Genomic DNA, 7,258 nt, shown 5'->3' on the forward strand with positions numbered 1-7,258 from the left:
CCATTCAATAGGATGATGGCTAATGCTACACTCCTCATGTCCATTTTCCTGTGCTTTCCCACGAGCCAATGATTCCCCTACTGAACAATAATCCATCTATCTCAGCCTTAAATAAGCAAAAGCATAAATTACTGGAGAAACAGTTAACATTTTCAGATCGGTTCTGAAGAAGGGTCACTGGACTGGAAACTTTATTTTTCCACAGATGCTGCTACAGCTGTTGAGCTTCTCCAGCAATTTCCGTTTTTGTTTGTTAGGAGCGACCTCATTATCTATAGCAACTGATATGTGTGCCCAAAAAGTCCATGGACTGGCCCAACAGAGACACTCACCTTTTCTAGCCATTGTCCTTCCTTGTTCCCTAAGGTGTAGTTCAGTTCTTTATCCATGGTAGTTCATATGAGACAGAGTGCAGGAGATGCAGATGCATTTCCCAAAGCAGTTGTTGAAGTTACTCCCCAGGTTACAGAGAGAAATAGGAAGAACTCCTGTCACCCTTTTCCCCTTTTTGTCTTTTCAACCTCCTGATGCAGATGTTTGCCTCCTGAGTCCACATTTCGTTGACACCTCTTTGATGCCCTTCACTTTCAGGATGTTGTGACAAATACAGCATAGGTCCCTGTGGTAGTGTCCGCTTACACACAGCCTGCTGAAGATTCAGCCTTGCTACAAGCAGAAAGTGAATTACTGACATCCCATCCAAGGGATGAGAACAGGCAAATAGTGAAGAGACTTGGGGGAGGGAGTGGGAGTGAGAAGAATTTTAATAGCTAAACATGAGAAAGTACTGAACTACAGTTCTGCAAACTCATCAGTAGAATATGATCTGAGTCGGACACTTGTGTAGTTCTCCATGTTGTAGATTGATGGATCAAAGAATGCAGCATCATCTCAGCACAAAGAGACTCTATAGCATATTGACTGATCTGTTGACATGCTTAAAGATGTAGAACTATCACAGCAGATGTGCAAGTTGACTTAAGAATTATAGAATTCAACAGCATCTTCTTGGGAAACTGTTGGGGTATATTGGAGACTAAGACCTTACTATTGACTCAGGCACCTCAGAAGTAGTGGGAAGATCACTGTGATCTTCTATACATTATCAGGAAAGATTGTTTACACATAAGCAAACCTGGTTACACAAAGGATATTGAGACACAATGTCTCTTGAGTTCAAAGAAGCATGAGGACAATAGGGAAGGTGAATGGACTTAACTACGCTTGGATAACAACTTGCTCCAAACGCTCTATAACTGGTCCCAAACTTTTTCCGAGTGATGGGGTGGTGTCTCTGGTAAGGAATCTTTACTGAGATGATCATTTTTAGTCATAATCCTGTGGTTTATCAGATCACAATACTCAATGTGATTATCACCTTGACTGAAAGTTATGCCATAGTTGGTGAGAGCAGTGTTGTCATGCAGCTTGACAAAGTGGTACAATGTGTGAGATATCAGCACTATAATAAGAACGTCCTCACTGAAACCTGCCATCTGTTGCAGCTTAAATAATAAAAATGATTACATTGCCAGCAACTACCAAGGTGAATGTGCTGATAAATATTTTGTACTGGTTCCTTCCAGGCTGAAGCTGTAGATACTTCAAACATCTTGCAATTTTCTGTCCACTGTTGCATTAGTGATATCATTGGGATTCTCAATTCAACAAGTGTTAAGTAAATTTCAATCCCAAATACAAATGCAAAATGCTATGAATTCAGGCAATATGAGCTAAAAGCAGAAAATGCTGAAAATAGCAAGTCAGGGAGCATCTTTGGAGACAGAAACTCAGGGAGGATGCTGCAGGTAGCATTTAATGAGGCAGGAGGGTGCTAGGTATAGACCACTACCTTTTTGCTACTGGTCTGGTTAAGTCCAGGCCAGCAGGCTCATAGATGGCCTCCCTGCCATATTGCCAATTGAAGCAATGAATGGTGTTCTTACGGGTATCAACTCATTGCCATTGAGTGAATACATGTGGGAAGCCTGAAATGTAAACTCTGACGTGTTTGCTTGCAGAATTCTGGGGTAGGGTGGAGTCCCTCAGTGCTGAAAGGCTACCCTTTCTACCAAGTGCTGACCCCATTCCCCAGCACCCTGCAACCCGTCTCCCATCATCACTTATCTGTGCCCAAATCCATGGCAATCATAAGCCTCAGCTTGGTGTGGTACCAGCAACTTCACTGGCTGTACAGTGGTACTGCTAAGTAATGAAGATCTACTGAGCTATCAAGAGATGCTTGCCTCAGATTGGCAGGCAGTTCTTGGCAGGGAGGACTACAGCCTGCAACTGCCTGAATTCGGTGGAAGACCTGCCATTAGCAATTAGCTGGTACTTAATTTCATGGGCTTTCATCAAAAGAGGTGACATAATAGATCATCACCTCTCCAACCAGTGGGTAAGATCCTTGTTGCTCCCATCAAATACTAGCTACGTGATTAATCTTTTAGGTCAATCAGTCTTTAAAAGAATTGAAAAACATAATAGGTTTTAAGAAAGTGAAAGGAAGGGGGTGAAAAGGAACAAAAGTGATGCAATGAAAAACAGGACAGATTAAATGACCAATGTGTTGGGAATGCAGAATCAAAGGGAGAAATAAAAGATGTGTATAGAATCAAAGGATGTGCCTCAACTTGTAAATTAGAAAAGGACCAGGCTCCAGCTGTGGGACAGGAAGGGATAATTTAAAAAGTAAACAACCAGAAAGGAGAAGCCAGTGGGCCTAATAGAGGCCACAGATAGGCCAAACAATTGATCATGAGGAACCTTGGGATCGCAGGTAGGGAAAAGGAATTATTAGATTCAGGTAGTATGAAAGATAGGTAGCATCCACAAGGAGTGAATAGCAGGAAAAATAGAATAGCAAAAACAAAAATTAAAAACACAGCTGGGAAAAGTTGAAACAAGAAATATCATTTAATGAACCTGGAAACAATAAAGTCATATGGGGTAGATCTGGTGTATAACAAAATTAAGAGTACTTTGGGGAGGACTCAAAGTTGAGTACAAAGATAAGTAGACATAACTTACAGTTCAAGTTAATACTTAGAAGTTAGACCCAAGCTTGGTAAAGTTCTGGAGTGAGAAGTAGGATTTTCCTCGAGAAATTTTGTGTGATAATTATGCCCTCCCACCACCAATTTAACCCCCAATCCAGCTTGTCATGGTTTTAACAGTATTGGGCAAATTTTTAACTGCTGATGAAACTTTTACAATCTGTGTCTACATAAAATTAAACTTCCAAGTGCAGCATTGGTGGGAAGCAAAGCTGTTTGGCACCAACATTGTAGCTCTAGTGCAAATACAATCTGACTCAAAGTTAGGGCTCAACATCACACTACAGCCTGGAGGAGGCCAACTCTTTCTGCTCCACTTCAGAATTACTATGAGCCTTGGAAGTTTAGTTCTAGGTGCAAAGCCTAAATATATGGTGGGTATACAGCTTAACCATACTTGACCAATGTTCAGAATTTTTTTTAACAGAAATATAATCTTGACAAACTCATCACTAATATTGCTATGCAGAAGTGATGATGGCATGTTTCAAGTTTGCCTGCAAATACTATAATGTTAAAAATCTAATCAAGCTCCCATTCACATCTTGACACAATCAAACCTTGTCATAGACCATATTGGAATAACTTGTGCTATGTGATTTATATCATCTAAAGCTTTTTTTTCATTTTTACCAATGACTATTACCATTCACTCATCAGTTTTGTTGAAGGATATATAACGGAAACATATTGAATTGCCTTTACTTTCAAAAAAATGCTGACTGACCTCAGATGTATTTCCAGCATTTTCTATTTTAATCTGAACATTGGCTGAATGTTGGCCTTCAGACACATACTTTTCTGCTTTGATGTTATTGTTCACTATGTGGCATTTTGGATTTGAAAGCTAATATCAAAACATGATTGCAGTGAATCCCAGGGGTTAAGGACTGTTATGATCACCTGATTTGATTGCAATGACAACGAGACATCTTTATGATGTAATCACTGTGTGCAATTGAGAAATACGGTTGACACCAACTACATTAATTTGTTTGTAACAGTAATTATTTACCTCCTAATACAAAGTAAAACCTTGCAGATGCTAGAAATCTGAAGATGTAAATACCAAGTGCCAGAAATACATCGTGAGTCAGGCAGCATGTGTGGAAACAGAAATAGGCTGAATCTTATGTTTTTCTCGGTTGTGAATTTCATTGAGTTTCATGGAGGGGTTTTCAACATGAGGTGATAGGAGTTTTCTTGTGTTATTGTCCCAATCCTACCTCATTAATTACTATCCAACCCTTCACATCCGATGCTAGCCCAACTCTATAACTTGCCACATCTGGAAGAACTGCCGTTGATGGTATATCCTGGAATGAACTGGCATCTGTGGCACTGGCAACATGTTTAAAAGGCCCTTGTGAATCTGGGAAAGCACTATCAGTCCAGCGTTGCCTTACATGGTTCGTGACATTTGCTCTGGACATGGAAGCTACGGAGAAATTAGTGCCCTGCTTTGTGGACAGACATCTGGAGGTACTATGGACAGGGTGGTGCAGAGGAGGGATGCCCTCTTCCCCCAAGAGCACCAGACTCCGCCAGCCTGGTTCAAGGTGCCAGCTTAGTCAGTACTGTTTCCATGGGCCTTAGGAATATTCAAAAACACCACGGAAAGGACTGTGATCTTCTGCATTCCACAAGGGTTAGTATGACAATCTTCTCTCTGCTGCATCACATTGACTCTGCTGTTGCATCTACCTCCCACCAAGGCTTATGTTCGACCATGCTCACAATTGCAAGCAACATCTTCCCTTGCTAGTGTTCATACCCAATACTCTCAACGACTTGCCTCCACAGTCTTCTTTGACAATGAGGTCCACAGATTCACCATCCTCTAGCTGAAGAGATTCCTCATCATCTCAGCTCTAAAGGGTGGCACATTCACTCTGAGGTTGTGCAGTCAGGTCCTAGTCTTTCCTACCAGAGGAAACATCTTCTCCATGTCCATTCTATCAAGGCCTCTCAATATTGTGTAAATTTCATTGAAATCCTCCCCCCCATCCTTCTAAATGCCACTACGTACAGACCTGGAATCCTCAACCACTCCTCATATGACAAACCCTTCATCCCTGGGATCATTCTCATAAGCCTCCTCCAAGGCCATCACATCCTTCCTTCAGTATGAGGCTCAAAACCACTCATAATATTCCGAATGTGGTCTTTTGCTATCTCAGCAGTACAGCCCTGCTTTTGTATTCTCGCCCTCTCTTTAAATGATGCTAACATTGCACTTTGCTTTGGAATACGGTGTTCAATTCTAGTCTCCCTCCTCTAGGAAAGATGTTGTTGAACTTCAAAGGGTTCAGAAAAGATTTACAAGGATGTTGCCAGGGTTGGAGGGTTTGAGCTATTGGGAGAGCCTGAATAGGATGGGGCTATTTACCCTGGAGCGTCGGAGACTGAGGGGTGACCTTACAGAAGTTTATAAAATCATGAGCGGTGTGAATAGAGTGAATATCCAAGGTCTTTTCCCCAGGTGGGGGAGTCCAAAACTAAAGGGCATAGATTTAAGGTGAGAGGGAAAATATTTAAAAGGGACCTAAGGGGCATCATATGCACGCAGAGGGTGGTGTGTGTATGGAACGAGCCTCCAGAGGAAGTGGTGCAGGCTGGTACAATTACAACATTTAGAAGGCATCTGGATGGGTGTATGAATAGGAAGGGTTTATTCGGATATAGGCCAAATGCTGGCAAATGGATTAATTTAGAATATCTGGTCAACCTGAATGAGGTGGACCGAAGGGTCTATTTCCGTGCTATATATCTGTGACTATAAAGATGCTTTAGTGTGATTTGGACAAGTTGAGTAAGTAAGAAAATGCATGGCAGATGCAGAAAATGTGGATATATGTGAGGTTATCTGCTTTGCTAGCAAAATCAAGAAGGCATTATTATCTGAATGAAGGTAGATTGGGAAGGGGAGGTGTTACAAGAATTCGAGTACAGGAGTGGGGTTATCTCACTGCAGTGGTACAGGGCCTTGCGAAGACCACACTTGGTGTATTGTGCGCAGTTTTGATTTCATTATCTGAAGAAGAATGTTCTGGCTAAGGAGGGAGCTAACAAAAATTTACCAGACTGATTCCCGAGATGTCAGGACTGATATATAAAGAGCAACTGGATCAGTTTGGATTATATTCACTGGAGTTTAGAAGAATGATGGGATAATCTCATGGAAACCTATAAAATTCTAATATGAGTAGACAGGGTAAAAGCAGGAAGGATGTTCCCAATCACAGAGGAGTTCAGAACCAGGAGTCAAAGTCTAAGATTATAGAGTCTGCCACAGAAAGCGGTTGAGGTCAAAACGTTGAATGTTTTCAAGGAGGAGCTAGATAATAGTTCTCAGAACTAAAGGGATCAAAGACAAAGGGAAGAAAGCAGGAACAGGGTACTGAGTTAGATGATCAGCTACGATCATGTTGAATAGCAAAGCAGGATGGAAGGGCTAAAATCGAATCAGAGATAGTAGGAACTGCAGATGCTGGAGAATCCGAGACAACAAGGTGCAGGGCTGGATGAACACAGCAGGCCAAGCAGCATCATAGGAGCAGAGAGGCTGACGTTTCGGGCCTAGACCCTTCATCAGAAAAGGGGGAGGGGAAGGGGGTTTTGAAATAAATAGGGAGAGAGTGGGAGGCGGATAGAAGAGGGATAGAGGAGAGGATAGGTGGAGAGGAAACAAACAGGTCGAAGAGGCGGGGATGGAGCCAGTAAAGGTGAGTGTAGGTAGGGAGTTAGGAAGGGGATAGGTCAGTCCAGGGAGGACGGACAGGTCAAGGGGGCGGGATGAGGTTGGTCGGTAGGAGATGGAGGTGCGGCTTGAGGTGGGAGGAGGGGATAGGTGGGAGGAAGAACAGGTTAGGGAGGCAGGGACGAGCTGGACTGGTTTTGGGATGCGGTGGGGGGAGGGGAGATTTTGAAACTTGTGAAATCCACATTGATACCATTGGGCTGCAGGGTTCCCAAGCGGAATATGAGTTGCTGTTCCTGCAACCTTCGGGTGGCATTGTTGTGGCACTGCAGGAGGCCCAGGATGGACATGTTGTCCAAGGAGTGGGAGGGGGAGTTGAAATGGTTCATGACTGGGAGGTACAGTTGTTTAGTGCGAACCAAGTGTAGGTGTTCTGCAAAGTGGTCCCCAAGCCCCCGATGTAGAGGAGGCCACAACGGGAACAGTGGATACAGTATAC

The sequence above is a fragment of the Rhincodon typus genome, chromosome 7 (genome assembly GCF_021869965.1).
Source record: "Rhincodon typus isolate 14 chromosome 7, sRhiTyp1.1, whole genome shotgun sequence".
Classification (NCBI taxonomy): Eukaryota; Metazoa; Chordata; class Chondrichthyes; order Orectolobiformes; family Rhincodontidae; genus Rhincodon; species Rhincodon typus.